At 33.9% G+C, this 13,220-nt stretch overlaps 1 long non-coding RNA gene across 7 annotated transcripts in view; it reads right to left on the bottom strand.

Annotated features, from left to right (window-relative positions):
• The window catches only part of LOC116281481 (uncharacterized), a 373,196-nt gene that overhangs the window by 181,575 nt on the left and 178,401 nt on the right, over positions 1 to 13,220 (bottom strand). For 5 of the 7 annotated variants that reach the window (XR_012075046.1, XR_012075048.1, XR_012075043.1 and 2 more), the window contains one exon: positions 5,531 to 5,583. This is a non-coding gene — a long non-coding RNA (uncharacterized lncRNA). The remainder of the gene's footprint in view (positions 1 to 5,530; positions 5,584 to 13,220) is intronic. The other 2 variants (XR_012075047.1, XR_012075044.1) reach the window with 1 other exon arrangement.

Raw genomic sequence — 13,220 nt, 5'->3', positions numbered from 1 at the left:
CTTTCTTCCAAGAATCTGCATCTGTCCCAACCTGTCTTGGGTCTTAATAATCTGGTAGCATCACTGATAGCACTGTATGAAAAAAAAATCTTCTAGCGGACATAAAGAGATGAAGAAATACACCACCTGAATTTATACGTGTTCATTTTCCTGAAGATAACTGAATTCTGAGAGTTTGCTTTCAGACATTTTCTTTGCAATGATAAAAAAGAACATCTTTCTTAGTCTTTAAAAAAAAAAAATTAGAAGACCCTGCCTGAGGAAATCACTGCACGTTTGCCTTAGACTAAATTCAGAACAGGAAAGGTAACCTCACATTCTCATCTTTGTGCTAGAAGAGCAAGAACACATTTTCTTTATGCAGTAACTATGAAGGATAAGCTGGTGAGAATTTATCTTTTCCTTTTTTTTTTTTAACAATTCCCAGAGGAAGTAACAGATACTAATCACTCAGTACAAAAGCTCCAGTGGGCACTCCATTTTGTGTTTTAATATGGGAGCTCATCCTACCTTCTTTAACTGAACTGGAATAAAACTTATAAACTAAGCAGTTCCAGAAAACTCTAAGTAACCCTCTTCAAGATGAGTTTGTCTATGTAAATAAAATCATGTGCCCTGCTCAAGTTAAACATTATGCTCTATCCTTTACAGAAATCCAGATAAATCTCTGGTGAGAACTTTTTGTTGTGTTGTGCAGTCATGTATATTAATGTGTTCCACTAAGATAATATGTTACAGATAAACAACAAAAGAGCACCCTGCTACCAGTTCCAAAAATACATACTCATCTACACTTAGTATTAGTTTACATGTATAGACTAGCTCAGGATCAGGCATCACCCTCAGTATTCTGCATATATTAATTTATTTACTCCTCAAAGCAATCCTGTGGTATAGGTTATATCATCCTCATTTTACAGATGAGAAACTAAGGCACAGAATGGTTAAGTAATTTGACAAAGGTAAGCAGAAAGTGGAAGAGTTAAGAATTGAATCCAGATAGCTGGGCTTTAGAGCCTGTGCTTTGAATTTTATTACTTCTACCTTCATTTTGAATTTCTGTGGGCATCCTGGTAGTCGATATTAAAATATAGACATTAATTTGCTATCTAAGTTATACAAAGGTTTCTGAGATTCATCTAATATTACTATTATCCACCTTGTCCCAGCTGCTTCCTCCGTTACTGTATTTTCATCCTAAGCCATATCGTATCTGCCTTTACTGGGGACCTGTTGGTATTCAGTACATAATTGTTCTGAGTTAAGAGGTACCATTATGTGAACTATAACATATTTTATTGATTCCTGTAACTATAGTTTGAGTAACATATAAATAAAGGCCCCAAGCTTTGGAATAAAACTCTATAAATTCAAACCCAGCTCTTCATGTCTTGCATATTTGGAGGTATAACAGCCTCACTAAGCATCAATTTCCTCTTTTGCAGAATATTGATATTAACAGTACTGACCCCACAGAGTTGTGATGAATAAATTCCATAACATAGGAAGAAGTTCAATAAAGTTTATGTGACTCATAAAGCGCCCAATACTTTAACAAATTAATGGTTCAGGGATGCAATTGCTGAATGATTTGTAAAAAAAAATACATGACCATGAAGATTTCAGAAAATCATTCACATTAAAGTGATTTAATGTTTACATTTCTTTTAGACTATTCAATCTAAACTCTTACATTCATCTAGAGTGCATTTATTGTAGGAAACCAGTGGGCCTTTCTCATTTGTTAGGCTTCAGACATCATAGTTTAGTATTTTTTATTTCTTCATATACTCAAGAAAGCCCATGAGAAATTGATGAAAGTTCAGAGGAACCAAATGCAATAAAAGAGAGGGACTTTTAAAGTACTAAGGAAAGTGGGTTATTGAATCAGCATCACCCTGACTATGCCCTATGATTCTGATGAAGCTTCAATGAAAACATAAATCAACACACTCTAAAGAAGTTACAAATGCTCTGGGACAGGACAAGAGCCAGAAAGTATCATGAATCCTCGAAGAACACCTGTATTATACAATATGTAAACAAATAGATTAATACATTTCAGTCAAACTGTTTCAGTGTAATTTTTGCTGCTCTGATAAACACAAATTTTGTCAAGGGCAAATCTATAATATGAGAAAATTACAGGCATCTGTCTGTGTTTGGAAAGAGATTTCTTTTCAAGATAAAGGTATGGCTTGTAATCCTAATACATACTTCAACTAAATATCAAATGGCCAAATGAAGAGTGTAGACAAAATCACTGTTGTAGAAGGAATTTTAAATAGATTTAAACTTTTATTTAAAACTGCAATTTGTAAACAGAAAGAAATTTTGAATTTTATAGTTCTGTTACCAAGTCCAAACTTGTACTTCTCATCACATGACAAGCCAATACATCGAATGATGACATGTTGGGGCAAGGAATGGTGACTTTGTTCAGAAAGCCAGCAGACTAGGAAGATGGTGGACTAGTGTCCCAAAGAACCATCTTACAAGAGTTAGAATTCAGGCTTCTTTTTATACTAAAAGGGGAGTGGGTGTGGTTGGTTGTTACAAACTTCTTGGTGCAAGAATCCTTTATTCTTGCAGCTGTCCATGTGGGTCTGGTCACAATGTTCTTATAAGTTTCCAACAAGACAATTGCTATCTTTTGGTCTGCAATTTTTTATCTCTATATGAATGAAAAAGTGTTGTACCTTTAAGTGTCAGAGCCTTGAGAATGGGCTATCATGTATATTTCAGGCTATAGGCAATATTCTTTTACAAAAGTTGCAGAGCCAGCATCACTAAGCACAGGCAACACAGTCCAAGAGTTAGAGCTAAAAGAACAAGCCAGTATGGAATCAGATTTGTTCTTCTCTGTTACAGTCAGGAACAAAAATGTCTCAGTACTTTCAACTGTTCCTACTGTTCCTGCAGCACATAAAGAGGATTGTGGTACTGATAAGTGCTCACTTTCACTCAAAGGCCTTAGAAAAGCGAAATGTCAGGAGACCCCTTGTTTTTGTCTAATATTTTTATGTTTTAAATCACTAAACTATATTTGTGCTTTATTAAGTCTTAATCAATATTGATTTATCTTGAATATTATCATACTTGATGTTGCAATTTTTCTTCCTTGTAACGTATTTTTGAAGGGGCAAGATTGCATTCTTCTTTTATGATTTGAAGAATATCCACTTAGGATTTTTTTTTCAGACTTTAGTGGTCTTATTTAAGGCCTTAATGGAATTAAACAGCAAAAGAAGAATATAATGTAATCTCTATCATTAGAGGTTAGATTACTACTCAAATTTCATTGACATTTATGGATATAAAGGTATATGGATATAAGACTCAAAAGGACATTTGGCCCTTCCAGTATTTTGGCACTGTGCATCATAATATTAATATTAATTGCTCAAATATGTCATCTTTCTTTATTTGAGAATTCTTGATTTTATATATATATATATAAATTATCAAGTTACATAATCATAATTATTTGTGGAAATAATAAGTACACTTTTATATGCAATCAACTAAAGAGAGTTTTAACATACAAAGCAAATAAGGAGACTTGTATTTCAAGTTATAGCTAGAATTCTACCTATACTTGAAGGTACTATAAAACATTAACCTGTAAGATATTAGCAAAAAACCAGATGGCATATTTCTATAGTTACTATTTTTATGCTGATTAAGCAGTGACCCCTAACACATTCAAATGATCATTACTCTCAAACAAGTTCAGAAATACCAAAAATTAGCATGCAGTATGTTTGGTCTTCAATTTTCCAAATGCTGAATCTGAGGCTGAAACACCTGAACAAATAGTTGAAAGACCCTGAGTCCAAAGCCAAACTTCTGTGCATTTGTAGCTGGCCAAAAATACTGGTATCAATTATCTGAACTAGTATTCAGAAATTGTATGACAGCATCCTTTTCTCCTCTCTTCCTTCTTCTTCTTTATATTCATATTCTTCTCCCCTTCCTTTCCTAAGCAATCCCATCCTAAAGCAAGAAAGGTAGGTGTCTGGGGCAGGGTTGGGGTGGGGGTTGTATTTACAGTGGGCAGATCAGCTGTCAGAGTCCAAGCAGGGTAGGAAGGATGTCCCTGTAGTTAACATAAGGAGGGCATCCAGGGAGGAGAAGGTCTTGGCCTAAGGAGTTAGTGCCTAGGTGAATGAGGAAGGTGCCTTGGGATACAAAAGCCTAGGGTGGAGTGTCGAATGTAAGGTCAAATGGTTTCTCTCTAGTGGGGACACTCCTGTTTCCTTTGAGCAATGCTTTCATAATAGATCTTTTCCCACATCCTTTTACAAAATGTTTCTTTTTTTTTCTTATTCATCCTACAGACTTCCACAAAGATTTACTTACAAAAAACCAATTAAGGAATGGGTAACTGATTCACAACAAACAGAAGTCGAAAGTTTGTTCTTGTAATTTGCTTCATTGTGTGATTCTGAAAAATTACCTTAGCCTCCCTTTGTTTATATTTTCTCACTTGTACAATTGAATGGTATTTTTTTCTTTCTTTCTTAACCTGTGGAAATGCTAAAGAGTCAATATTTCCTTGGAGACATCTTTGCACTCAATATATACTAAATGATAATATCCAATCTTGGGAAGCATTGTCACCACTGTGGAGCTTAGTACATTATTGACTCTGAATTGATGAGACATTTAAGCTAAAATCCAGGAACCAGCCAATTCTCAGTGTCACTGATGCACATTCATAGCTTCCATAGCTTTGCAGAATAAGCAAAAGAAAAGAACTAGAAATGATGGGAAATTATGATTTGTACTTTTGTTCTCTGAACTGTTTTTCTTAAATCAACTTTCTGATGTCAAATTCAATTTATACGGATTATGAAAACCACACGGGATTTTTATCTCGAGCAATTACTTAACAATTGATTTGTTTTTCCTGCATTAATGACTTTTCTATATTAATGACCCAGTCTCTTTCAGTTTTAGTTTAAATTGAAGAATCTATAAATAATGGTTTAAATTCCCTAGGTCACTGGAATTTTTTTGTGTCCTGGAGTTGCACTTACAGCCTACCAAGCACTCACTGTAGGAGATGGTAGCTGACAATCTATAGGCGAGGTCCATCCCACATAGACATGGGCCTGGTCAGGTTGACAGTTTTTAGCTAAAAACTAAATTGGATTTCTGATATAGGAGACATGATCTGGTCCCAGATCTAACTCTTACATCTATGTACTGGCCTGACTTTTGCACATATTAGATTTTGCTTATGATTTAACACAACTACCAAAGTGACAAACTTAATAAAGTATAGGAAATTGGGCATGTTGCTAAAATGACTTGGGTAATTTAAAACTATATATTTTCAAGCATATCAGTTAAGTAGATGACAATTATGTTCACCAATTACTGAATCACAAAAGAACTTGTGCGTAAGAGAATAACATGATTGTGTATTATTCTGGCCAAACATCTGTACTCACTCTGGAATATAAAAGTATCAATAATTTTTAGCAATAAGATTATTGTAAAAGCAAAGGTGGATCTAACTTACCCTGAATCAAAGTCAGTGGCAGATACAAGGCTCCTGATTTCCAATGATATCTGCTAAAGAAAAAAAAACCAAAAACTGACACTATATAATTTGATTCAAAGAGCTTTAATTACAGGATATAAAATGTTCTGTAAATGAGCCATTATGTATTTTCAGTTTTGTTAGTTATTTTAGTGAATAATAATTTCAAAACTGGGCAAATTTTTGGTTAAGGCACAAGTTACATTTGCTGAGAAACAGTATTATCTAAAAATAATGCACTGGTTTGGGAGCCCCAAATCCTAAATCCTTTTAGTTCTATGGAATTCCTACGTGATCTCAGGCAAGCCTTCTCTCAGCACGTAAGTCTTTGCAGCTTATAAAATGAAGACTAATACCTGCTGTAGAATAATCCCACTGATTATGTAGATTTAGAACACTCATGTGTAAAGGACATCGGCTTTTTTGGAAGCAAATGAAAAGCAAAAACAAACGCATGTTTTTATTGTTACTGTTATAAATTCTATGATTACCTTGGTTGATACTTTCCTTAGTGACAGATTTTTGCAAGAGATTGCTATTTGGAAAAATCTTATCCATGCTAAATTTTTTGATTTGTTTGTTAAATTAACCACCCATGTGACACTTCATTTTTCTGTAATCTGTACATTCTTTGAGTTCCGTTGAATTACTGAAGAGGAAAAATTTCTCTTTTTTTTCATACTTAGGAATATCTTATCATAAATCCTATCGCATGTTTCCTCCATCAAAATAAGAAAGGAAAGGAGGAAGGAAGGAAGGAAAGAAAGAAAGGAAGGAAGGAAGAAAGAAGAAAAAAGCCTCCCAAAATGAAGGCATATTCTAAATGAGATGACTTAGTATATAAACATTCATCAAAATATTTTTTTCGTTTTCATTTCTTATATGAAATTGCATAGGATATGACCTAATACATTTTTATTTTAAATGACTAGAAGTGAAAGACAGTGTTTTTCACAGAAAAAGTAAACAAAAGCCTTAAACCCTAATTTATCCAAACAAATAACCTGCGTGCAGAAGAAGGTGGCTACTTTCAGACTTTGGAATGTGGCATCCATAAAGCTTTCCTTTATACCAGACACTCACATCAGCTCACCAAGAAGTCCAGTCATAAATAGCTGCAATAGCCAAGGCTTTGAAATTTGTTGCATTTTTAAAATAAATAGCCTTACTTTTTGCCTTTTCCCTTTTTTTACTGGTTTATCACAGTGAAAGATAATTAACACTGCAAGTCATAAAAAGACTGTACAAGCCCAAGGACAGAATTAGCACTAAAAACTTCAAGGCATAGACTACATTGTAAAAGAACTGAAAAAGTGGTACACCATAATCCACACCCACAAATGTCTATCATTAACAGGAAAAGAGCAAATTAGTTTTGTTGTCAGAGAGTCCTGGGTATTCTCTGCCATCATTTGATGTGTATGTACGAATATACACTTAACAGGAAATGAGGAAAGGCAAATAATTTAGTAGTGATAGAAAATTATAATCAATTCAGCAGCAAGTGGATCAAGCCAAGAATAAATTTAAGTCACTCAGCTCTTTCATGTGTCTCTTCACTTCTTTCTTTTAATTTATATTCATGGATTAAGAAGAGCCCTAAAAAAAATCACCTCATCAAAACCACAATAAGATAATATAATCAAGAACATTCTAATAGTTAGTGTCTAGTAATGAAATCTGCCAGGAAGTATATTCACTGTTTGATCATCTTGACTCATGAAATGGTTTTCCACTTGTCACCTCTGAGAACTCTCATTGTGACGCTGGAATTAAGGACAACACCTCACCTTCTCCATTTCACGGCCATACATTCTCTTTATCTGTCTGATGGGCTGAACGGCATCATATCTCCAAAATTTATGTGAGATGTCTGTTAAAGCAGAATCAGTGAGATTAAGTATTTTCTTTGAAAGGAGTCCTTAGAAATTATATCATGTGATGTCTATAGTTAAAGGACACAGGCCAACTTAGAACAGGCCTCCTAAGAAAGACACTTCTCAGGCAAACTGTAAGGAAGACTCCATCATTCTAGGGGAAAACACTACTGTTTCTTAGCACTTTAGCAAAAGATACCTTTCCCCTTAGTATGTACAGTTAAGCACTAGTGAGTAAGTAAACAGGTGTCTAGATCCTCTGGGTAGGAAGAGATCAAAGTCCTAATTCTCACTCTCAGATACTTAATATATTGATGCCAATGCTAGTAGCTTAATGAAAGTTCAATGGTAGGAAAGGGCAAGGTAGCCCTGAAATTAAACAATAGCCAAAAAAGAAAAGAACTGGTTTGTTCAACTCAAGGGCCTTAATATTTGAGAGCCAAGTCAGGTGTAAAATGTGAACTGATTTGGGTGCAACATGTTTTGAAGGTCTTCAGAGTCTAGTCATTTAGGCACATGATTTTCTTGGAAGGAAAATGTCAAACAAGCAGTTCTTGAACTAAAAGAGTTCTAACCTTGGAACTCTAGGATAGGACACCACTTCTGCCAGTGTAGAAACAGATGCCAACAAGGGCACAGCTTCAGAGAAGGCAAGTCTCCATGAAGTGAGGAGAATTCCTCAACAGGAACATATGGAAGCAAGAAGCAGTGGGAATGGAATAAAACAATTCCAGGTTCTCTTGGAAGAAGAACTACCCCATCCTTCCTGGAAAAAATAAATCTCAGAATTCTGATATAATTTACAACAGTGAGAGAAAGGCCCACAAGTAAATGATAATGAATTTCTTATAAATAAGATACATAGATTCTCAAAGGATTAACAAACACAAGAAGAGAAGAAACCTATTTGAACCCCATCCTTCTAGGCTTTAACTGTTCCATAGACACTAGTGCCATCCACATCCCCATCATCCAAACTCAAAATCTTAGGATCATTTGCCAAACGTCCCCCTCCATGACTCTTTCCTCTCACTATTGTGTACACATACCTATACACATAAGCATCAACTTTCCAATTCTTACTCCACAATTTCAAATCTGTTTCTTCCTGTCTATTAATATAGACTAACAGAATCCAAACTCTATCACCTATTAGTTGGATTATCATACATATTATAAAATTAGCAATTTTTATCTTTTCAATAGATCCATCACATAATTTCTCATTCCAGTGTCTCATCTATAAAACATTATTTTCTTTGCATATTGTTAAGATTAATGTTAATATCTAATCCCAGAATACACAAGAGAGTCTAAATGGCAGCTCTGAATAAAATTCCAATCCCACCACTTACTGAGTGATTTTGAATGAATTTTTAAACACCTATGAGCCTTAGTTTTCTCAATAATTTTAAATTTTTTTGTATTTTACTTTTTATTGAAGTGCATTTGATTTAAAATGTTAGTTTAGGTGTATGGCAAAGTGATTTCATTATATATATACATACATATTTTTTTCAGATTCCATTTTCTTTTCCATTATATGTTATTATAAGAAATTCAGTATAGTTCCCTGTACTATACAGTAGATCCTTGTTGTTTATCTATTTTATTTATAGTAATTGTGTATCTGGTAATCCCAAACTCCTAATTTATCTCCCTAATAATTATTTTAATATTTATTAAATCCCTACTAAGAGCCAGACAGTGCTCTTAACATGAAAAATAAAGTAGTGAATTATGATATAGATAAGCTTCTTTTCAAAGTATCTAAATTTCTGTATGAAAAAACTTCATCTAAAAATTTACATCTAAAAGTCAGGATGGGAGGGTGAAGGGATAAATTGGGAGTATAGGATTTGCAGATATGAAGTACTATATGTTAAAAAGACAGACAACAAGGTCCTACTGCATAGCACAAGTAAGTATATTTAATACTTTGCAACAGCCTACAATGAAAAAGAATATGAAAAGGAATATATATAGGTATAACTGAATCAACATGCTGCACACCAAAAATTAACACAATATCATAAACCAGCTAGAAGCACCTCAGAGGGTAGTTGTAAACATTTAAGGATAAAATGTGGATAAAGCATTTAGCATTACTGTCTAACACCAAGCAGCTGATTAATAAAAGCCAATTTTATCTTCTTAATGAAAAGAAAGAAATGGTAAGACTTTTACCTTATAGAGGGAATGCCTTATTTTCCTCTGAGAAGGACTCCAAATCATCACTAACCATAAAAATGTTAAATTGAAAAGAGTAGTCCAGATGCAGAGCTCTGGGCCCAACGACACAAAAAACAATGCTCAACCAGTGGGCCAGCACTAGCCCCAGGGTTCCAGAACCAGTTTATGACCAGGTCCCACTAAAATGGCAGGCAGCAGCATCGGCACAAGGCAGGGCCTGGCAATGCACTGGACTAGGGGCTTACCAGACCGCCCACCATAGCAGAAGGACCCATGAGCCCTCTCAGGGTGAACCGCTAGAGCACATAGCTTGGGTGATGAGAGGGGAGTACACTGCTGGGATGCACAGAATGCCTCCTACAGAGGGCCACTTCTCCAAAGTCTAGAAGTGTAACTAACCTACCACATAGAGAAAAATACAAATAGCAACTTAGACAAAATGAGGCAATGAAGGAATATATTTCAGATGAAGGAGCAAGATAAAACCCCAGAAAAACTATACAAAGTGGAGAGAGGCAATCTACCCAAGAGTTCAGAGTAATGATCATAAAGATGATCAAAGAACTTGGGAGAATGGATACACAGAGCAAGAAGTTAGACGTTTTAAATAACGAATTAGAAAATCTAAGAACAACCAAACAGAGATGAATGGATCAGTGAGCTGCAAGATAGAGTAGTGGAAATCACTGCTGCCAAACAGAAAAAAGAAAAAAATGAAAAGAAATGAGGACAGTTTAAGAGATCTCTGGGACAACATCAAGTGCACTAAATTTTTCATTATAGGGATCTCAGGAAGAGAAGAGAAAGGACCCGAGAAAATAATTTAAGAGATAAAGGCTGAAAACCTCCCTAACCTGGGAAAAGAAATAATCAAGCAAGTCCAGTAAGCACCTAAATGTAAGACTGGGTACTATGAAACTCCTAGAGGAAAATATAGTCAGGACATTCTTTGACATAAACTGCAGTAATATTTTTGGGGATCCATCTCCTCAAGTAATGGAAACAAAAGCAAAAATAAACAAATGGGACCTAATTAAACTTAAAAGCTTTTGCACAGCAAAGGAAACCATAAACAAAATGAAAAGACAACCTACAAAATGGGAGAAAATATCTGCAAACAATGTGACTGACAAGGGATTAATTTCCAAAATATACAAACAGCTCAGCAGCTCAATATCAAAAAAACAAACAACCCAATCAAAAAATGGGCAGAAGACCTAAACAAACATTTCTCCAATGAAGACATACAGATGGCCAGCAGGCACATGAATAGATGCTTAACATGACTAATTACTAGAGAAATGCAAATCAAAACCACAACATCAGTCAGAATGGTCATCATCAAAGTCTACAAATAATAAATGCTGGAGAGGGTGTGGAGAAAAGGGAATCCTCTTATCCTACTGGTGGGAATGTAAACTGCCATAGCCACTATGGAGAACAGTATGGAGGTTCCTTAAAAAACTAAACATAAAGTTACCATATGATTCAGGATTCCCACTTCTCAGTATATATCCAGAGAAAACTCTAACTCAAAAAGACACATGTATCCCAATGTTCATAGCAGCATTATTTACAATATCCAAGGCATGGAAACAACCTAAATGTCTACTGACAGGTGATTTATATATATATATATAAAATATATTGTATCTCATATACATGTATCATATATACATATGATGGAATACTACTCAGCCATAAAAAAGAATGAAATAATGCCATTTGCAGCAACATGGATGGACCTATAGATTATTATACTAAGTGAAGTAAGTCAGAAAGATAATACCATATGATATCACTTACATGTGGAATCTTAAAAAATGATACAAATAAACTTATTTCCAAAACAGAAATGGACTGATCAGAGATAGAAAACAAACTTATGGCTACCAAAGGGGAAAGGAGGTGAATTTGGAATTCGGGATTAATAGTTGCACTCTACTATATATAAAATAAACAACAAGGACATACTGTATAGCACAGGGGGCTATATTAATATTTTGCAACAATCTATAATGGAAAATAATCTGATAAAGAATACATATTTATTTTTATATATATGTATAACAGAATTACTTTGCTGTACACCTGAAACATTATCAACTATACTTTAATAAAAAATAAAAATTAAAAAAGAAACAAAGCTCAAAATGCTCACTGACTAGAAATCAGATCTAATTTCTAAACTCAGAATTCTGTTTATTCATACATTGCCATCTTCATTGCTCTCTTCTCTTTTCTTCAAAATGCTATTATAAGAAATAGCTTTAAAATACTAATATTCAAAGAAATGTTATGCATTCTCATCTCACTTTTTGAGAACAGAAAAACAAATTATTCCAACTTCAGTGAATTTTAGAAAAACAAAATGTTACATCTGCTTGGTACTCTAAGCCATTTTATGCTAAAGTTCACTTTCACATCATTCTTCAGATTTCATGATTTCTCTTATACATCATTTGCTTATCTATCACTTCAATGAATATCTAATAAGTCATATCTAAGTATAGGCTCCTCATTAGTTATGAGATCTCAATATTGAACACAGGTTCTTGATACCTTGCTGAGAGCAATTAGGTAATTACCTCTCAATGTCTATATTCAACTTCAAAAATTAAAGTACCAAGTCATCAACAATTAACATAATCTATAATAGACATCTAGAAAATTTTGGTGCATTCTTAATTTTTATATTTAAGTTACATAATATCATGCCTAAATTTAAAGACCTTCTTTACATAACAGTCTTTGTGATGCTTGTGTTGTGATAACACTTGGCAGTATTTCATCATTCATTATCAGTGGAGGAGAATCTCTTTCCTCCCTGTTATGTTACCATGTAAGCTTCCATATACAGCCTATATTCTTTGTGTTATTTTCAGAATATTTTCACTTTATAATGTTAGACTGATTTTCGATAATGACCATCACCCCTTCTACTTTGTTTCAGAGTGTATTAATTATTTTCAGATAGGCTATTAACACTAAAAACTAGTAGTTCCAGAATAAAAACCAAATAAATGATATCCATGTCCACTCTAAATGTGATCATTCAATCTAATGAATATTCTTCTCACTGAAACAGTGTAATCAGTGAGTTTACATTAAAATTTTTAGTAGTAGAACTTGTTGTGTTATTAATTTACTCTAGAAACCCAATATATAAAGCATTTTTAAAAAGATGAGGAACTGTTCTGTTTAACAGAAAGTCTTGCCCACTTGACCCTTTTGACTATAAGATGATGATAAGAAATCTTCAAAGGATCTTCAGAACACGATCTCAAAATTATTGCTCTTCATTGCTGCCCTAAATTCTGACTTGGAATTATGCTGCACTGAAGGGATTCTTGAAGAACCAAGTGGTTCAAACATCTAAATTACCCAAAGCAAACAGAGGGATGAAATTTTCAGTGCTGAGATAAGAAATAAAAGTTTTAAAAATCATTGTCTACTATTCTATGTATAATACTATGCAAGTTGATTAAGTATAACTTTCAAGAACATATCAAAAGCTTTTTTAAAGTCATTATAGATTAAATCTATTTAGTGACTAATTATATTCATCAGATTTGATCTTTGCAAGTAATTATAGTTAT

Source organism: Vicugna pacos, chromosome 8, assembly GCF_048564905.1.
Source record: "Vicugna pacos chromosome 8, VicPac4, whole genome shotgun sequence".
Taxonomy (NCBI): Eukaryota; Metazoa; Chordata; class Mammalia; order Artiodactyla; family Camelidae; genus Vicugna; species Vicugna pacos.
Note: the sequence above shows the minus strand (reverse complement) of the source record. Positions and strands in the feature narration are given on the sequence as shown.